Source organism: Stenella coeruleoalba (genome assembly GCF_951394435.1).
Source record: "Stenella coeruleoalba genome assembly, contig: scaffold_287, whole genome shotgun sequence".
In the NCBI taxonomy this organism is placed as follows: domain Eukaryota; kingdom Metazoa; phylum Chordata; class Mammalia; order Artiodactyla; family Delphinidae; genus Stenella; species Stenella coeruleoalba.
This window is the reverse complement of record NW_027646108.1, coordinates 122,332-143,783: the sequence shown is the minus strand read 5'-3', so window position 1 is coordinate 143,783 and position 21,452 is coordinate 122,332. Positions and strand designations below refer to the sequence as shown.

At 41.3% G+C, this 21,452-nt stretch overlaps 1 pseudogene across 1 annotated transcript; it reads right to left on the bottom strand.

The window, feature by feature from the left end:
* Window positions 1-7,472: 7,472 nt before the first annotated feature.
* Window positions 7,473-20,787, bottom strand: LOC307181326 (lysine-specific demethylase 4D-like; annotated as a pseudogene). Its single transcript, XR_013831731.1, has 2 exons — window positions 20,660-20,787; window positions 7,473-10,397 (listed from the first exon to the last, which is right to left on the bottom strand). The product of XR_013831731.1 is annotated as a lysine-specific demethylase 4D-like (transcript).
* Between the last annotated feature and the right edge of the window lie 665 nt (window positions 20,788-21,452).

The following is a 21,452-nucleotide window of genomic DNA, read 5'->3' as shown; positions in this document are numbered from 1 at the left end:
TTAAGCACCAATGCTACCTAGCCCTCTCTCTGAGAGTCATGAAAATTATTGATTTTAATGAGTCAGGGTCCCAGTACATGAAAGTTAGACAGCTTTAATAGACACGCTACTGTCAATGCCAATCTGGCAACACAGGCAGGACAGGGCCACATTTTCAACTCAAAAAGAATAATGCATATGTGTGCCAGGTGAAATTAGATGTATAATCAAAGAAATATTGTGCCAGACCATGCCATATATAGGTATATATGGAACTCTGTTTAATCAATAACATATTATCTATCAATATATCAAGTTCTGAGTAATCTAATTTCAAAAACTGTGGAATGGTGAATGTACATATAGAAACGGAGGAACATTTTAGGTTTAAATCTGGACAATGGTTCTCAAAATTGACTGCACGTTAGAATCACCTGGGGAGTTTCTAAAACTCCCCAGTTTTAGGCTATGCCCCGGAACATTACATCAGAACTTCTCTGTTGGGACACAGGCATTGCCGTTTTCCAAAAATCCTCACGTGATTCCAACGCTCCGGCAAGTTTGAGAATCAGTGGTTTAAAATTCTTCACACGTCCCCTACTCACCTCAAGGTGGAAGATTTGAATGATCAGGCATCAACACTTACCATTTGTTTTTTTCTTCCCTTTGCTCTACCTCAGTGATGATCAGGCTTTATGTGCCCCGGGAATTACTTCATAGCATAGCAGACTCAAGTCATAGTTAATTCATCCCGTATCTTGTTAATGGGTGTGTGGGGAGGAAAAATTTTTCTTTCTTCTCTTCTAGATTCTTTGGCTGCTCTAATAATTAAATGGACATATGGCAGATCAACTGGGGAAAAACAAATTTAATTCGTATGTATGGGAGCTCATAGAAAAATGAGACTCAGAGAAGTGACCCAAGTAGGCAGCTTTTATACCTTTTAGACAAAGAAACAATACATTTGTGAAAAATTGACAAAACAAAGAAGTTTTCTCTTAGGGTATTAAATTAGTAAAATAACACAGTTTGTTTATGCAGCCTTCTTAGCTTTCAGTTTCCTATCTTTGGTGATTAGAATATCTTTTTACATTCTGTTAACAGGAGGATACCTTTTGTATGGGAGATTTATTTCCTGCTTTCAGGGGGACAACGAAGGTTCAGAGTGTCCTTCTTGGTTGTCTCTTAAGTATAACCAATATGTCAAAGTGGCACATTTTGGGGTGGCCTGCACTGAACCACATCAAGTGATAAGTTCAAATGTACTAGGAACACATCCTATTACCACCATATGCAAAATTTTAGATCTTCACTTCCTGACAATTATGAATTCACTACACTCTAATCTTAAATGATCACACTTAAAATTATGAAGAGGTGATTAAGAAGCATCAGAAGTTCTGGTTAATGTGTAATGCAGATGCACACCACACATTGTGGAGAGAGGAGGCCTAAACAGACACTGAAAGGGAAATTTATGTTTAATTTCTCTTGTCCTGTCTTAAAATATAAATTTTATTTCATCAGTAGTTACAGAGGACAAAAGCAATTTTCAAAGAAGCTGGACGGGGAGCAGGCACTAGAATGGGAAGAGGTGGGTGTCAAAGGAAAGCTCCACTTGATGACTGGTACAGGGCGCCCCCAGCTGGTTCCTCTGACTGTCATACTTTACCAAGATTTTTTAAAATACAAAATATTTAAAAAAAAATAAAAATATTTATGGGGTCAGAGCAAGAGTACAAATAGAGGTCCACATACCGCATGTCAAATATTTAAAATGTCTAACTACGGCTAGCAAACTGCTAGTAAATATTCTTATCCTCACACTCTGGCAAATATTTAACTTCATAGAGACATGGAAGCCTGGTTGATATTTATAGTTGTTGGGCCTTGTCATGGTGCTGACATGGTTCACCTGGGGAAAAGCAATCCAGGGAGGAAAAGCTCAGCAGCCCCCAGTTCAGGTGGGAATTTGGGAGTTCCTGATAGGAGAAATTCTAGGAGGTAAAAAAATGTGCAGACTCCTCTACCTGTAGGATTGGATTGGGTGTATCTGGAGAAGACCAGAGAAATGCTCCACTGCCCAGACACAGGCAACTCTTCCACCCATCACTGCTTTTTTTCTCTGAATTTAAGAAGGAAGGACTTCCTTGGTGACCAGTGGCCAAGACTCCACGCTCCCAATGCAGGGACCCCAGGTTCGATCCCTGGTCAGGGAACTAGATCTCACATGCTGCAACTAAGACCCGGCACAGCCAAATAAGTAAATAAATAAACATATTTAAAAAAAAAAAAAGATGGAAGAATGTTCTGTTCAGCGACCTTGACAGAAAAAGTGCTCTGCCCCCATCCCCACAACTACTAGGCTCTCACTTCCCTTCCTTCCGAATTCCCATAGTCCACACCTTGCCCATTTTACTGACTCCATGCAGTGATGTTGGAGGGTCAGGAGAACTGGGGGACTTGCTGCTTCCAAAAGGTAACAATCCATTTTGCCCACACTCTGCCCCATGAATAGTTACCTGCTCAGCTGGGTCTCCTCCTGCTGAGGCCCTGTCCTATGGCCCCAGAACCAAAAGGCACCTCCTGCCCTATCCCTTAATAGCTAAACCCAGGAAAACTCCCAGACCTCAAAGGAAGCAGAGGAATGGTGACCTCTTAGGGGAATCATGCATATGCACAAAGTGGGACATCCTGGAAAATGGGGCTCCCTCCCTCCATCTCTCATCCAGCTCAGACTGTTGCTGGACCCAAGGGTTTCTGCATAGCCAAGGCAGTGCTCTAAGAACGCTGTGCCAAGCTCTGAGCTGATTCTTCAGAATCCACAGTTTGGTTTTCCGTGACTGCACGAAGAATATTTGGAACCAGTGGTAAATAGGATGGAGGTTTGCTCAAGGTGGCAAATAACTCCCCGCATAAACAGAGAAGTAAATGGACTGAGACATAAGTCGATATAAACTCCATACATGAGTACAACGCCTCTTCCCTTCCCTTGGCCCAGAGGGTCGCTGAACTGGGGCATCTCATCCTTTCTCTACTGTTCCCCCTTAGCTGGCATAAGGAGCGCCAGGCAGAGAATCTCCTGTTCTGCTCTCGCTGGGAAGCCTTGGGGGGCTTGATATGGAGTGTGAGGGACAGCAGAAATCTCCATTCTGGTGGCCAAAAATGCTGTTACGTTAAAGTCTTACACTGAAATACAAAAATAAATCAATCAATAAAGCGCATCCTCCAATACAGAATATAAACAAACCTCAGGTAAAACATTTCCGACTTTTCCAACAGGTTTTCTAAAGTCACTAACTGATGAAATAATGTGTTCTAGCTTTTTTGTAAGTTGTAAAAGTCCTTGATGTCCAGAAATTTAGATATACAGGTGGCATTCATGGGTGGGTTTGTTGTAAAATCTGTGTCTCTTGATGAGATGATGTTTGTGGAGCTGTGTTTATGAAGATTAGCCAGGGTGTTAAATAGATCTTTCCCTCTGATTTTAAGAGATCTAATTACCCATAGTAGCACCCATCCAAAGACCTCTGAAATGTACTCACTTGAAAGAAGTGGGTGTGGTCTTCAAGGACTCAATATAAGGAGATTCAAGGAGCCAAATTCATTCTTCTTCCGAACAGAGTGATGGTGTTTGGAGCTCACCGACTACAGTGACTTCTGAAAGCTTCCATTACCAAACTTGGAAGCCTTGATCTTGAGCTGACTTCACATTATTACTTCCCCAGCAGGCATTGATAAGACTACATATATATATTCCTTAGGTAAATACACAGTTTACATAAGGGGAGTCCATGCTACTTTCCCAAAACAAAGAATAATATAATAATCTTAATTTATCAGCAAACTGAGGTAGTTTCTATGGAATGCTCTCATTTGTCAAATTTTAAAAATTACTACATTCTTTCAACCATTTTTATGAATTATTTTGCCATCTTGTCTTGCTATATATTTTTGGAATAATTTGATGATTTTAGGTCTATTATCTATGAATTCCTTGGTTGTTTATATAGATTATAAGGACTCAGAAAGTAGTTTCCAGGGATCGGGTAATTTTTTACTTAGTGTAGATCCTACGAATGGGTTAGGAGCATCTTGTTCTGCTCATATAAATGTATTACAAGTGGTAATATGTGTGTATGCTAGAGAATATTTGGCAAAAGATAAGTAGATGGTGCAGTAAATTATCTGAGAAAAAAATTGTTTTTGAGTGTTGGTAAATGACTCTTCAGAAACCTCTGACTTAGAGCAAGCAATAATGAAGGTGTCTAAAGAAAACTGACATTTGTAACTGTGCATAAGTATCAGAAATTAGAGTGACCATTCATGTGGTATAGAAATTCAGATCAAATAAATATTTTTTACAAAATAAAAGTTTAAAAGCATTATTTGTTTTCTGGTGTTGATTTTCATTACATGAGAGTTACATCATTTCACAATGGGAAGGACTTCTTGATAATAGTTCCAAAGAACTTAGAATAATCCCTTCTCCTTAACTTTTTGTTTTTAAATACAAGGATGTCAATAATAAAGGTAGGATGACAAATTTTAAAACTTACTATACTCATATAAGAAGACTGAAATCTGACCCACTTTTATAAAGATTAATCCTATTAACTCATATATTCAGAAATTGATTTTTAATGGTGATTTCTGTTTGAGATAAAGGATATCAAAGGAGAATATTCAGTTTGTGACTGTGTCTTGTATATGCACATTTTCATGCACTTTAATCAGTGAGTTGCAATAAAGGCAGTTTCTAGATCATGGGTGAGGGACAGACGAAGTGGCATTGTGTACATTTCTTCGTTTTTACAATCGTGTTTTTTTTTAATTTTTTATTATCTCTTATAAGGATGCTGTTTTATTAGCCATTACATCCCCAAGCTGATAGATTGTTCCTTGAACTGTAAATTTACCAGAAAATGCTTGTTGACTCAATTATCATAGTTAATTGGAGAACATGTTGCTTGCATTTTGTCTCATCTTGGAAACCTATGACTTGTGGATTTTAATTTGGTCAAAAGTGTGATTTCTGGCTCCCACATTTACCAGCAGGGTAATTTTGAACAAGAAATCCTGATAGAATGGTTGTGACACTTAAATGAAATAATGAAAGTAGAAAAGTTTAATTAACTATGCTCTTTTAAGTCAATCACTGGCTGGTACTATTACTGATTGGTTTTTCAGACCAATTAGGACACACCGCCTGGAGCTATAAATGAATGAAATGAATGAATGAAACTCCAGATGTGCAAGCTATTTGGAAGAAACTAACACCGCAACAAAACTGATTTTCTTATATGCAGAAGGAAAACTGTTGGAGAGGTGGATGACTCTTGGTTAGGAAACCTTTATAGGAATTTAAAAACTGATTTTGACTGGAATATTCTTTTCTCCCACAGAGACGATTTCCTTCAGTAAAGAAATAAGCAATCACAATATCTAGCTGTTTGACAATGTGAGAAGTTTGACGTGTAGACATGACCATCAAGATGTTTCTCTGAATTCTGAAGGATCCAAATGTTTTTTGGTATGGTCCACTGTATTGTGAAAGAATTATTATTATTTTTTACTTGAAGTATAGGTGATTTACAATGTCAGTGTTAGTTTCAGGTGTACAGTAAAGTGATTCAGCCATATTTTAATTTAATTAAAATATGATTTTAATTTATTTAATTCATAATTTAATTCAGCCAATATTTTAATGTATTTGAAACATCATAAAACATCACTGATGTGCTCCCCGAGGAGCGGCGGGGATGCACAGAGGCGCAGGAGGAGAAAGAGGCGGGGAAGAGGAGGGGAGTCGCCGCTTCCCAAACACTCTCCGGGGGGCTGTGCGCGACGCCCGCCGCCGGGAGTCCCGACCCGGCTGCCCTCGGCCCCTTCCCTCCCGCGCCTGCAGCCCGGGAACAAAGTTGCCGAGAAACAGCGGGCCGAGGGCGCAACGGGGCGGTGCTCTGGCCTCTGCGCGCGCCGCTTGTGGTAGGCGGCGGCGCGGCCCGAGAGGAGGCAGCAGCAGTTGGAGGGCTTGGCCGAACGCAGTAGACGTAGCCTCGGCGCGGCGGGAACGGCGGCCGAGGCGACCCGACTTCGCGGCGCCCGGACCTGAGCCCGTCCTCAGACGGCAGCCGCGGTGCCCGAGTGCTTCCCTGGGGCACCGGGCGGCGCCGCGAGTCCCGGAGAGGAGGGGGCGATCCTCCGCGCTGAGGAGCGGGAGGCTGGTGCCCCCCAGCCCCGCATCCTACCTTCTCACCGAACTCTCTAAAAATAACTCCGGCCCGCTGGGGCCGGGAGGAGCCACAGCCGCAGTCCCCGAGAGAAGCCGGGGAGGCGTGTAGAGCCAGGGTCCGGAGGGAGCGTTCCCGGCCGCGCGGAGCGAAGTTGGCGGAGGAAGCAGGAGCTCCCGGCCGCCGGGCGCCGCGCGACCCTCGCCCCGCCGACCCCCTGCCGCTGAGGTTTGGCTGATTGGGCCGAGGCGGGCAGGCGGAGCACGCAGGGCAGAGGCGGCGGCCGAGGGCGCAGAGACACCCTGGCCCGGGCCGCGGGGGCAGATGGTGTCCTATGTGGATAACAGCTTCCGCCAGGCGGTGATGGAGAACCCAGCTGAGAGCACCCCCCCCCCCCAGTTGCTGACTGGATAATGACGCATTGTCGTAAGCGTTAGGATGGTAACGACAGGGGATCGTGCTGCCAACCGTCTTCAGAAAAATAAGCCCTCCTGATCCTCCTGATCAGACAAGATCTAACGCTTGAAAGAGTTGCTTCGCATGTTAGGTATTGGATGCCATTCAAATCCAAATGCTCTCCTTCTCTGCCGCTGTTACTGTTTAATGAGGGGAGAAGAGAATAAAATAGACTCTTCCACTGGCTGCCTTGGGACAAGGCCCAGGAATGGCACCTGGTACCGTTATTTATTTTTTTTCTGACGGAGCCGTCACATCTGGGGATCGTAGATAGATTGCACATATTTATCAAACGTGTGAAAGATGGATGATAATTTTACAAGGAAACTTAATTTCACAGTGTCTCCAGAAAGTTCCTATTTTAAAGGGTTGCTTTATCAAAAACAAGGAATATCCTGCTTTGGTCGTGTTGCACTGCCTCGCATGGGCCTTCTGCGTCTGTTTGTTTTACAGTTGTCAATCAGTCAGTCTTCTGCGTCTGAAAATGCACGTTCCATGGCTTCCCTGGTGGTGCAGTGGTTGGGAATCCGCCTGCCAGTGAAGGGGACACGGGTTCGATCCCTGGTCTGGGAAGATTCCACATGCCACGGAGCAACTAAGCCCATGCACCACAACTACTGAACCTGCGCTCTAGAGCCCACGAACCACAACTACTAAGCCCACGTGCCACAACTACCGAAACCTGTGTGCCTAGAGCTCATGCTCTGCAACAAGCCACTGCAATAAGCCCACGCACCACAATGAAGAGTAGCCCCCCTGCTCGCCACAGCTATAGAATGCCCACACGCAGCAACAAAGACCCAATGCAACCAAAAATAAATACATTTATTTAAAAAAAAAAAGACGATATTTTTAGGCTGTACGAAGATGGGCAATTAAAAGAAAAAATCTTACTGGAATGCATAAGGCTGGAAGCACACTGTGAACTTGCTACTATAGCTTTTTATGGTCTGTGGTGAAGAGAAAGAAGTGGTGGAAAATGCAGGCTCTTTTGCCTGTACAGCTACAGTGCCTTAGGAGAGGTGCAAGATGGCCACTATGCAGTGTCCTTAGTTTGCAGGGCCAAGAAGATGAAGCAACAAGGTACACGGCTGGTGTCCAGGGGCCCAGGCAGCCCCACGTTTGGACCATTCCCTGCCATCAGAAGCAAGCAGTGTCCATACCATCCAAGCTAAGGCAGAAGCCAAAGGACCATCAAAGTTCAGCAGCGGGATGAGAATACCTGAGAGGTACAACATTCTATGGCAGCTGTCCTCGTGGGAAGGTCCACTTCAGAGGCTGCTAGGAGGCCTGGTTGTCATGGTAGAAAGCATCTGGCAGCTTGAGAAATGTGTCATTTCTAGGAGATAAAAGCATCTCCACTGAGGACAGGCCCAGCCCAGATTGTTGCTTGGCTGGGAGCTTCTGTGGTTTCTGGGGTGGAGGGTCAGATAAAGTCACATTTAGCAAAGTCTTCAGTAGTCATGGGCTCACAGATTGAATACCATGCATTGGTGAGGAATTCCTCGCAGGACTCAAGAGATGCAGGTGCCTCTAGCTTTAGCCCCAGGGGATCACAGTCAAGGGTGTGCGGGAGACTGGTCTCTGCAGCTGGGACAAGACTCTTAGAGGCATAAGAGTGGTCCAAACTTAAAATCTCACAGAAGTTCACGGGGGCCCTGCAGTTCCCAGCATCGTCCCTGGGAAACACTCTCACAGTCCCAGGAACGTTGGGAGGAATCAAAGGGAGGCTGTCAAGGACACTGGATGTAATACCCTCCAGAGATGGCAGGCATGGGCCAGGGTGCATCACATTTTCGGGATCCAATGGAGGACCCAAGGGTTGAAGATCAGGGGCGCAACAGCACCCGGAAGGCTTAGAAGGATGCTGCAGCCATGGGCTCAGCAATGCAGGGTTGTCCATCAAGGGATCGCCGGCAAACGGGAGCTGAGCTTCGAAGTCCAGAGATGGGTGTGTTGTGTCTAAGGACAAGCGCCTCTTAGTCCGGGCCTGGACAGTCGGATCCTGAGTCCTCTCTTCCCGAGGACGACGACGAGGACTGTATCGTCCAGGTAGGGGGAGACCCGCAGCAGATGGACCTGCAGTCAGCGGCGGAGTCAGGCTAGGCTCCGTGGAGCTGTAGGAAGCCGCAGCCCCGAACTGGGCAGCAGAGCAAGAACCCCGGGCCGGCAAGGGGGTCGGGGATGCAGGATCCACAGGGGCTCGACAGTGGGTCCCATGGCAGGCAGCCACTGGCGGACGGCAGTGCGAGGCGCTGCGGGACGGACAGTGCCTCCGGCGGAGCGTGTGTGCCCCAGGTGAGCGGACCTCCCTCCAGGCGTTCAGGAACTGGCTGCTGGGCTCCGTGGGCTGCGTGTGGTCCACAACGGTCTGGTCCTGCCCGCGTTTCCACAGCTTGTAGCGCTCCGGTTGCAGGATGTGCACGAAGGCGTCCATGGAGAAGGCGACCTGGGCCTCCCCACAGCTGCACTACGATGCCACTTTGCCATAATCGATTCAGCGCAGGTAGGCGAAATTGATGGCTTCTGCGCAGTTAAAACCATGGTTGAAGCCAGAGTGGTAGCCATAGGGAAACGTCACTATGAACTCTCCAGCCTCCTGAGTGACCCGACCGAAGGGGATGCCGTTGTCCTGGAGGACCGTGGGCGAGATGAGAGCCACCTTGTGCCACAGGAAGGCCTCACAGCACCGCGAGCTGCCCGGGAAAAGCTCCCTGGCCAGGCGTTCCAGGCGCCGGCCGTGCTCCAGGGGCACCGCATACCAAGTCTTGGGCTCCCCAAAGTGCAGGTAGTTGATGCTGTAAAGTTCCATGTCCTCCACGTGCCAGGCGAAGGCGGTCTTCCACATGCCGAAGTAAAGGTAGGGGGTGTTGACACCCTCGATGACCACTCCGCACTCCTGTTCCAGCAGGTCCTGAATGGTTCCCAGGTGTCCAAGGCTCCATTGCGTTGTGTTTTCATCGAATGAGGAGCCACTGACGTCCGCACCATATACTGGTGAACCATAGGGGCGTGTTTTCCAATATTTTCGCTCCAGATCCTCAAAATTAGAGTAGAATGGAGTCTGGTGTGTTTCACTGTTTGTTAAGCGGCGATACTCGCTCACGGTCATGGCTTTCTTCTTTTTGTGGTGCTGAGTAAACACACCTGCCTGCCCAGAAATCACCTGCTGGAGGGGAGCGGCTATTAAGATGTCATCGATGTCATCGTAGGTCTCTCTGGCTTTCCAGTCCTGGGGTGGAATGATCTTAGCCAGGCCTGCTTGGATTCCATATAAGCAATGTATTTATTGAAATCATTAAACTCTTATTTGGTTGGATGAAATACCATTATGCTACAACTTGGGTTCTGGGCCCAGTTGGACTTAGACTTCATAGCAGACTTCATAGCTTTCATTAATAAGCAAGAAACTCTCAAGATTTTACTTATGTTCTGGATAGGTGAGGATGCTGGAAAACACTACTTTTTCAAAAATGGGTTGGAGTATATCAGCAGGAACCCCCAGTAGACTTTAATGCAATGAGTTGATAATATTTCTTAGGCTTGCTGATTCTGCAGGGGACTCCACACTGGGCAGAAGCCTTGCTCAGGACTGATGCTGGCTGAGCCTGCAAGTCTGTGATGTCCTTGGTCGACACTTGGCTCTGGCCTCTTGAGGTCTAGTGAATCACCCAGCCCTGGGTGGGTATCCCAAATGTAGTGTCTTCAGGGCAGTATTGGAAACAAAACCTAAGAAAAAAAATACAGACAGGTTGCAAACTAATGTTTGGAGATAGTTACTAGGGAACTACAAATAACACACCACCATGGAATATAATTGCATATTCAAAGAAAGGCTAAAATTTCATAAGATTGACAGTACAAGAAATGGTGTTGTTGTGAACAGTGGAAATTCCTGTACTCTAGTAAGGAGAATGGAAATCATTACATTCACTTTGAAAAACTATTTGGACAGTATCCACTAAAATTGAACTTACCCATGTGCTATGATTCATGCCTAGGATGTGCGTATGTCTGTGCAATGAAAGTCAAGTCCAAGAATGTTCAGAACAACATTATTTCAGTAGCCAAACACTGGAAACAACTCAAATGCCAGTCAACATTAGAATGGTTAAGTACACTGTAGTATATTCATACAATGGAATACAATACAGCAATGAAGATAAACAAGAACTACATGAAAATATAAGAATAATTCTTTAAACAGAATACTGAGCAAAATTATCCAGACTCAAAAGAATACCTATTCTTTGCTTCCATTTATATAAAGAGAAAAAGGAGGCAATGTAATCTATGTTAGAAGTCAGACCAGCGGTTACCTTTGTGAGAGAGAGAGGTTGTGAGTGGGGGTGTGAGGAAGTCTCTAGAAAAATGTGAATATTCTATCCTGAAGCCAGGTGCTGGTTACACAGCCATCAGAATGGTTCATTGTCATAAATCATCAAGTTATGATGATATTTACAAATTTCTGTGAAATATTTTTTTAATTTATTTAAATTATTTAAATAAATTTTAAAATATAGTTTAGGGTGAAAAGCATTAAAGGATACAGATATCTTTCATCGTACCAAAAGAAAAAGCAAGGGTGATTAAAAATATATGAACTAAACATTCAATTGAAGAAGCTATAAAATAGAAGAAGAGAAAGAAGGGGTAGGAGTAAAAAATAACTAAGAATAAAGACAAAGTTAATGAAAGAAAACACATACAACACCAAACACTGATGACCAAAAGTATTCTTGGAAGAAATTAATGATAGCAATAAAACATGGGCATAACTGAGCCTAAGAAAGAAGGGGAAAATAAACCACTAGGAATGAAACAGTGCACGAAAGAATTTTTAAGATCTCAAAAGAGAATCTTAGGAGAAACGTGACAGCAAGATTTTCAAAAGATAAGAGAAAAGAATAATTTTCTGGAGAGGAAACATATCCAAAATGGATCCAAGAAACACCAGAAAGCTTGAATAATACCCCAGTATAAGAAGCTGTTTCAAAGTATGACCCCTAAAAGTCCAGGAGACACATCATTTTATATGTGAATCTAGAAAAGTTGAAAGAAACAGTTAACTCTTATTGTGCAAATTGTCTCAGTATAGAAAAAGTTGGAAAGCTACTCAGATGAGGCTATTCTTACCTCTGATAACAAAACGAAAAAGGAAAATAAAAAAATAAAGCTACAGGCCATCTTTATTTATAAGCATAGATGAAAACATAAAATGGAATGTTATCCAAAGAAATACAGCAATATAATAAAAGAATAATTCATCATGACCAAATAGAAAGGAAGGATGATTCAACATTGGAAAATTTAATGATATAATTCAGAATATTAACAAAGTAAATGAAAAATACCATCATCTTATAGGTACCAAAAAAGCATTTGATGAAATGCCAAATCCATTCATGATTTTACATTCTTACTTGCAAAGCATCAAGAGAAACTTGTTTTGTAAGATAAAGAATTTCAAGGTAAAAAATAGCAAGGATCATTCTTAACAGTGAAACAAAAGTAACATTCTCATGAAAGTTAGGAAAAAGACATGCATCAACATGAAAAGCTTCTCAACATCACTAATTATTAGAAAAATGCAAATCAAAACTACAATGAGGTATCACCTCACACCAGTTAGAATAGGCATTATCAGAAAATCTACAAACAACAAATGCTAGAGAGGGTGTGGAGAAAAGGGAACCCTCTTGCACTGTTGGTAGAAATGTAAGTTGATAGAGCCACTATGGAGAACAGTATGGAGGTTCCTTAAAAAACTAAAAATAGAATTACTATATGATCCAGCAATCTCATGAGTGAGCATATACCCAGAGAAAACCATAATTCTAAAAGACCCATGCACCCCAATGTTCATTGCAACACTATTTACAATAACCAGGTCATGGAAGTAACCTAAATGCCCATTGACAGACGAATGGATAAAGAAATCATGGTACATATAAACAATGGAATATTAGTGAGCCATAAAAAAGACCGAAATTGCGTGATTTGTTGAGACGTGGGTGGATCTAGAGATTGTCATACAGAGCGAAGTTATTTGAAAGAGAAAAACAAATATCGTATATTAACACATGTATGAGGAACCTAGAAAAATGGTACAGATGAACCGCTTTGCAGGGCAGAAGTTCAGACACAGATGTAGAGAACAAATGTATGGATGCCAAGTGGGGAAAACTGCAGTGGGGTGGGGATGGTGGTGTGCTGAATTGGGCGATTGGGATTGACATGTATACACTGATGTGCATAAAATTGATGACTAATAACCTGCAGTATAAAAAAACACATGAAAACAGCTAATACTAAACTTTCTTTAGGTTATTAGTATGGAAATACATTAAAATAAATGTTTCAGACATTACACAAAACTTCTAAATATCTTATATGTTCTGGTATAATGTTATAAGTCATAATACTAGTTATTACTTTAAAATGTATATTTCAGAAATAACTAAATTTCCTTGTCAATTGCATTATTATGAACTTTCATCAAATCTTTAACCGTGGTCATTTTTAAGTCTTTTGTCATTTACAAAGAGTACTGCATGTACTGTGATGCTTTTGCAAAAATGTTCCTATAAAAGGGTTTCATTTTCAAGGAATTCATGGAAAACACTTTGACAAGTACAGGTTTTTGGTAACTGACTATACTGTGGAACTGAACGAATGAGCATTTTCAGAACTCTAATGGCAAACTGATGAATTCATAACACTGCCTTACAAAATATCAAGAAGAAAAAAAAATTAATTACATGTGAATGAGAGAACTGATGAGGATGATAATAATTTTTGTGACTTTCTGTTTAAAAAAAAAAAAATCCCACAAGGACTCAGAGGCAAAAAATATACAAGTCAATTTTCACTGCAAAGTAAAGGAGCTGTTACAGTGGAAGATTACTGGACTGAATGTCACTATTATGACATAGTATGAGTGTGTTTCGTGTTTGGTAATTGCAATCATTGTTGCTTTTCTTGTGTTCATCCATTTACAATGCTTTCTGTCAGTTTATTTATCTCTTGTAAAAATAAACTACAGTGTGTGTGTGTGAAAACAAAAACATATTGAAAACAATGTCAAAAATAAATTTCACTATGTATACTCCATGTTCAACTTGAACTCTATGGAGCATATGTAATAGTAATAATTTTAGGACAGAAAATATGTGTACAAATAAAAAAAGAAAAAACAAACAAAGCAAACTATCTCATTAACCCAATTTCACGTGCTCCCTTAATACTGTTTCCTAATCCTGTTAAGCCCCCCTCATTTCCACCGTTCAAATATTCTTTGTTTCCCCTGTCTTCAAACTTCAAGCACACCTATTCCACCCCTCTTAGAATCCTTTGAATGTCCTAAGAGTCCCTAAGTGATCTGGCCCACCATCACCTCTTGATCTCACCCCTTTCTACCCTGCTCCTTGCTCTCTCATTCCAAACACATTCCTGGCTGTGTCTCAAAAAAGGCCGGTATACTCTTGTCTGATGGTCTTTGCACCCAGGCATCTCTCAAGCCTCAGCCCAAACATCAACTTCTCAGTGAAGTCTCCTCTGATATTCTTGCTTTGGATAAAAGAAGAGACAATTTTCCTTCCAAGAAAACAGGTACTCTCTCAAGAAAAGATTTCCAAATGAAACTTGAACTGATGGGCAGTACCCATGTATCTCTTCCAGATTCTACTCAAATCAGCCCCACCCTAACTCCATCATTCCTTATTCCACACAATTGAATGCAATCAGCTCTTCCAACTGTCTAGTAAAAGGCCTCATTTTTAATGTTATCAGCCCACAAAACACAGGTATTTTGCCTGAAATATTTTCTTTAAGATTTCTTGCAAGAAAATATATGAGATCGAAAGGTTATAAAAATTTCAGGATCCTTTTAGGTACAGAAGGTTTTCCCTGGGAAAGCTGCCAGAATGGGAGGAGGTAGCACAGTGGTCAGGGCATTAAACACCACTAGTATATGGTGAGCACAAGTACCAGGGAGAGGAGAAGAAAACCATGCTAAAGAAATCCGTGGCGAAGAGATCAACTGCCTTTAGAGAACAAAGGCATTGAACCTTCCTCACCCTGTAGTCTCCCCAATAAGGCTAAGAAAGATCAGCTGGCCTGCCACTGTTCCAAGTAATAGAAACTCCCCACATCTCCTATGGTCTGCAAGAGGTGCCAGAGGTCCCTATACTTATCTGGGGTCCATTCAAGACAAGAGGAAGCTGGGGCTGGGGCCCAATCCTCTAATACCCCTCTGTCCAAAGAGGTCACCACAATTTGGCTTAAACATAAAACCTTTATCCTTTGCGTCTGGGATCAGGGACAAAAAATATAACCAAGGAAGGGCTTGCTCTATGTGACCCCTGCTGGTAGCTTTTGAAGAGTGCATCAAACGAATGTTTGCTGCAGACCGGAATACTGATGGCAGGGGCCCTTTGAGTGAGCAGTAGTAGCTCTTTGTACCTCTGCCCTGGAGCCTCATGCACCATGGAATATGCAGAAGATAGGTAATGGAGGATCAATGCACTCTTCTCCTTTTCCAACTTTAATGTCAAAGGATAAAAGAAACAATCTCGAGGTCTCTATAGAATGTATTGGTAATAAATGGTGGGTAGGGGAAGTGGCTGACAATCTAGCACATCCCTGAGGGAGTGTGACAAATGCAGTTAACTTAGCCTCTAAAGATTGGGTGGAAGTCAAATAATCTCTCTCTTCCTATTCCAGAAACACCTGAGGAGCACTCAAGGGTCTTGGGGATAGATTGTTATAAAGGAGAAGCATTGTTCAAAAATGACCCTAGATGTTCATCCTAGGATGCCTGAACAGTAGGCTAGCCTAGACTCCTTCCATGACTGGAGGGCTATAGCATCCAAAAGGGCCCAAGGTCCCCAGGTGCCTCCTAACGTACAGGGCTGCTGGCTTTCCCAGACAGCTCCTGTAAATGGCTGGCATGATATCTAGGCAGCTTAATTCCCCAAGCAGTCTCAAGGTCCCTTTCCTAATAAAGTGGCTGTCATCAAAGCCCTATATGAAGGAAGAGCAATGGGGAAGGGGCCTCCACTACAAGAAAGCCCTCCTCCACATGGGATGCCTCTCCATGTAGATGCTGAAGAAATGCAGAGCCTATATGTGCCTTGGTCTGGATGTGTTTCCTGAACTCATATTGTATGACTCTGTGGAATTTTCCTCCATGCAGAAGGGGACTCAAAAGATGGGAAGAAAGCAAACAGTAAGGTTTCATCAGGGTTAGGGTTTTCCAGCCATGTGTATCTCAAGGAGAGAGGAACAAGTGTCTTGATGGATTGGATGGAGGGATAAGAGAGTGATTAAAATGATGGGCCAGTAAATTTATCCTGGGTAAAAAAGGAAATGAGAACATGAGGGCAATGATGGAGAATGAAACAGTGTTTGATTCATGGGCTGAATGTCTCCATTAGGTCAAATACTTCTATTAGAACACTAGGAAATGTAAGCTAGAAAGAGAATGGAATGCTTGAAACATAGGTGGTACTATCATTATTACCATTTTATGGAGGAAGAAACTGAGGTATAGAAAAATTTATATTTAAGTTAATACCTTGTATTCTCAATCCCTAGAGTTATTTTTGTACTTGACTTACCTTCCATATAAAACTACTTTGAGAGCATTGTCTAGGCCTTTTTCATCATCATATTTTCCAAGGGATCTTGGTACTTCATACAGTGCACACTCCAAAAATGTTTATTAAAAAAATAAGTAACAAAAATCATTTGGCACACACTGCAGTCTCTCTCCTCTTGGTTACACCCCATCTTTCTTCCTACTCTCCTGTCTCAGGGGAAGAGAAGTTACTCCCCCTCTCCAGAGCTAATCTTGCCATTTAAACTCCTTAAATAGACACCTCCCATGCATTCCAAAACTATGCTCAATTAAATGATCACTATCACCTCTGTAAAGAGTTAAATCATCAGTCATCAGTCTGTTTCCTGATTTAAGCTGCATCCATTCTCTTACCTTCATTTCAATACCCAACATGTGAAAACATAAGCAAAAATAATCCACCTTTACAAAAACATTTCCTCATCTCTCTTGTTTTCTGATTCTGACCCCGCTTCTCCACTGAAATTCATCTCTGTAAATCATCACATTGTCTCCCAAGTGCTGCTCCATGGGTTACCCTTTATCTCTCCACATCACTGATTCATGGCGCACCTCCTTCCTCCTAAAATGTCTCTGACCTCCAGGGCACTGATAGTCTTCTCCGGTTCTTTTCTTTCTCCTTGGTTCCACTTCTTTTTCTACTACACAAATGCACTCTTACTTCAAAGCTGAATTCTCATCTCTCTTTTAACTCTTTTTATTTTTCCCCTTAAATTTCCTTTTTATGTTCACGGCATTCTTTAGTATCACACTCTCTCTCTCTCTTTGAAGATATTATTTAGTGCCATAGCTTTCTCGAATAGCACTGACTTTCTCCTGCGCTTCTGATTTGCTTTTCCTTCTTGACTGGCCACTGGGCCCCTGAAAATCAACTTGTTTAGTACAAAGTGATCATCTTTCTCCTGAAATTGACTTCCTCCTTTAGAAATCTTCTTTTCTAAGGATGGTAAGACAGTATTCTAGTTACCATTGGCTATTACATCTCCCTCTCCCTAGACATAGAGTCAGTGTTGTCGGGGGATCCCACGACAGTCTACAGTGAGGCCCCAGGGACATCTGTATACCCCAGGGAGGCTTCCTGTGCTCTCCTTCCTTATATAAGGAGCCAAGGATCCAGCTTGCCTTCCTCTCCTACTTATAGCTGTCACCACTCAAGCTAAACCCTGAGGATCTACAAGTACTGCTCATCTGTATCATGTGATAATCTCCCCATCTCACCCTAATTTATAATCTTAAAAATTCTTCTACAATGATTTTATTTAAAACTATATAAAAATATAACCAAATTTTTCATTCTATATGAAAACTTCCTCTAAAGAAGTGAAAAGAGAAGAGTGAAACAATTCAGAAGGAAAATTAATGTCAAAAATTTAAACACCATGCTAAGGGTCTTTCCTCTAATAAACAATAAAATGCTGATTACGAATAACAAACAGGCCCTCATTTCTTATTGAATTATTAATAGGCAACTAAAACAAGTCTTGAGTTGAGTTTTTGCTTTTCTTATTTTTTGGTTTTGCACGTGGCATGTGTGATCTTATTTCCCTGACCAGGGATCAAACTCGTCCCCCTGCAGTGGAAGCAATGAGTACTAACCACTGGACTGCCAGGGAAGTCCCCTGTATTTGCTTTATAAACTAAATTATTTCCTTTTTACATTTCTAAGGATCCTAGGAGGAATGATGCTGGGCTACCATGTATATAAAATAAATAATCTAGATACAAATTAGTCTTCAGATATTGAGCATCAAAAGGAAACACTCTGATTTTGTAAGTGTAACTCTGTGCGCAAATCAAAACTTCTCAGAATTTGCCGATTACAATTCCGGTGATCCTTCAGTGCTCCAGACAAATGTCTTCTCTATGGGTCTCAGATGGTTGCTTTTACTGTGAAACCGCGTCCATGCTTCTTTCAATTGGAGCCACAGGTACTAGTTGAGAATAAGTACCCTTTCGTTTCAGTTACTCTTCCATTTTACCCTTATTCATGGTATCCCCAGTAACACAGAAATTCTTCATCTAAGGAAACTTGACAATTCTGACAATTGAAGAAAAGTATTTTTAGCAGAATGATTAGACTTGATGGACTTCTGGAAATTCGGAGTCTTTCAAAAATAATTCCTCCAAGCTTTCCAGGTGTGTGTGTGTGTGTGTGTGTGCGCGCTTGCGTGTGCGTTTGCGTGTGTGTTTTAAACTGGGGAAGGTAAGAAGTGAAGTCAGTTTAATAAATCCTCTCACTGTGGCCATTGTCCAGTTTGCTTATTGTACAGATTGCTCAACAATTTCAGGACAGCAGGAAAGCCTTCTTGTCTTTTACATTCCGTGCATATTTCAAAGCTATTATTTCAAATGAGGATTGTTGACAGAATGCCTCAGACGTTAGCCATTGTTTCTGCTGACAGCCAATATCTAAATGCTGTGTTTAATAAATTTCCTCTCAAGTTAGAAAGTCTACTTACCGTTTACTGAAAATAATTATACCCATATTATTTGATGGCAAAATAAATTCTATTTGATGGAGATAAGTGACTCAACATTCCCCCTATTATCGGACAGTTATTTTGTTTTTTACTTTTCCACAAGTATTACTAATCCCCTATAAATATCCTATACTTCAGTACCTAGATCAATATATTTGGTAAAACATTAAATAATGAAATGCCTTGGATTAGATATCTAGAAATGGAATTACTGCATTGCAAGATTTAAACATTAAAAATACTTATAATGTATCGCCAAACCTTTCCAGAAACATATCACTTTACATCCTCACCATTAATTTTACACTGAAAAACAATCTTTAATACTTTGTTAAGAAAATAATTGTGAAAAATTTTGGTGAAAAAAACAATTGGTGAAAAAAAATTGTGAAAAAATTTTGGTGAAAAATAATTCGTTAAGAAAATAATTGTGAAAAATTTTGGTGAAAAAAATTTTGGTGAAAATTTTTAGGTGAAAAAATTTTGTAGCTCAACTTTTAATTTATACTTGTTAAATTACAACTAAGATTGACGTTTTCGTCTTCAGTGAATCTAGCCATTTGTATTGCTTCATATCCTTTGCCCATTTTTCTCTAATATGGTTCTAGTGTTTTTTCTCATCTACTGACATCAACATTTTATATATTATGTGACTATTTCGCATATTTTACACAGTATATGAACATTTTACAAATTGCTCATGTGAATACTTTACATGTTAAACCCTTTGTTTAATCTGTTCATAGTTCTTTCCCAGTTTGCCATTTCTTCAATTTATATTTAATTTTAATTTTAAATGGTTTTGGCAATATTTCAGTTTAATATATTAAAATGTTGAGTGGGTCTTTTCCTTTGTAATGCCTTTCATGGCCTTTATGTTTAGAAAGTTAGAAAGTTATTTGCCCATCCAGAGACAGAGAAATATTATCTTATGGGGTTTTTCCTCTTTCTACGGTAGTTGTACTTTTAATTTGGATTTTAGTTATACCTTTAATTCTAACTGGCGTTTCTGGGTTTGTTTTATTAACTTTTTTTATTGTTTTGCGTGTATGGTATGAGGAATAAGGGAGATGTAAGTATGATTCCTAGTCCTAGTTTGTTGTCTTCCTCTCTATTAGTTTATAGGAGCTTTTCTTTGTCCCAGTGCTCTTAAATTTCTTCCGTCTCAAAATTCTTGTTCTTTAGTTTTATAAAAACTTTTTAGCTCCTTCTTTGACAACTTCCTCTAGTTTTTCCCTCTGTACATTTTCTCCTGTATTTGGATATCAGACCTCATGGACTGGACCTCCAATTCTTGTGTCTTTTCTTCTTCCAATCTTCTATCCCCTTACCACTATGCTTTATCTTCTGAAATTTTCTCTCATCCTTATCTTGTAAACCTACTTCTATTGTCTTTTTCATTTCTCCTATCAAACTTTTAATATTCAACAGCTCATTTCTGTCCCCATAGCTTTATCAAGTGTACATAGCTTCCTTATCTGCCCCCCACCATCATCCTATTTTTATTTCACAGGTGCACTTATTTCTTCTCTCAGAAAATACTAAAACCCGGACCCATACTGTGAAAACAAGCTTCATGTAACAATCCTTATGCTTAAAATTGACATTGCAATCTAGTATTTCCGCTGTGTTCTATTTTGTTCCCCTTTAAAAAACATGCTGCTGGTAACCCACAAAGTTGTTTCTATGACCCACTAATGGCTCATGTCCTGCAGTTTGGAAAGAAACATTATAGACATCATGTTGAGGCTTTTGATCTTTCAATGTCAGAGACACAATCACATTTGTTTTCTGTGCAGAAATGGACAGACTGGAGTGGCCCAGAATAAATGAAGACAAACATTTAAAAAGATCCAGTTGAGAGATGGTACCTTTACTGCGGTGGTGGTAGAGACAGAAGCAGATTGCCTACTAGGGTGCCTTCACTCACATCTTATTATATAATCTTATTTCCTCAGTGTGCCACGTGGGAAACTGAACCAGAGCGTTCAGATGCTTGTCCAAGATGGCATAATCAGTGAGTTCTGAGCCAGATTTGAGCCAGGTCCGTCTGTTTCCTAAGCCTGGCCTTTCCTCTAAGTCACAGCAAATCCATGAGGTGAGCCTATAAAATAGGAGAGAAATTGTCAGAAGAGCACATTTTGGAGCTTAAGAACCAATTCCTTGGAGGCTTCAATACCTGAAAAGGTTGACTATGTTTGGCCTCTGAAATGAAACCTAAATTTATTTCTTAATTAAAAAAACAAAAAAAGACACATACAGTGTGATGTCACAGTAACAACCTGACTTGGAGTCCCCTTTGATCTCGAGTTGATGACCCTGGTCATGTGGTACTTGTCCCTCAGCCAGGTCATCCTTATCCTTGTACACCTCTGCCATGTCCTCCATGCGAGGCTGTGAGGATTAGGGTTTTCATGGGATTTTTTAATATTTATATTACTATCTAGGATTATACATGCTCCCCAATGTCGATTCATGTTGTCAACTCTAAACACAAACAACTAGAAATCAATCCCTCTCTTTCTCATGTTCTTTATACATGCTCTATTATGCTACTTGTCATGTAAGGGTATTAATCGTTCCTCTGTCTTCTCTACTAGATCATGTACTTTGGGGGACAGCGTGGTCCCTTCTTAGTCTCTGGGTCCCATTGGCTACCACAGA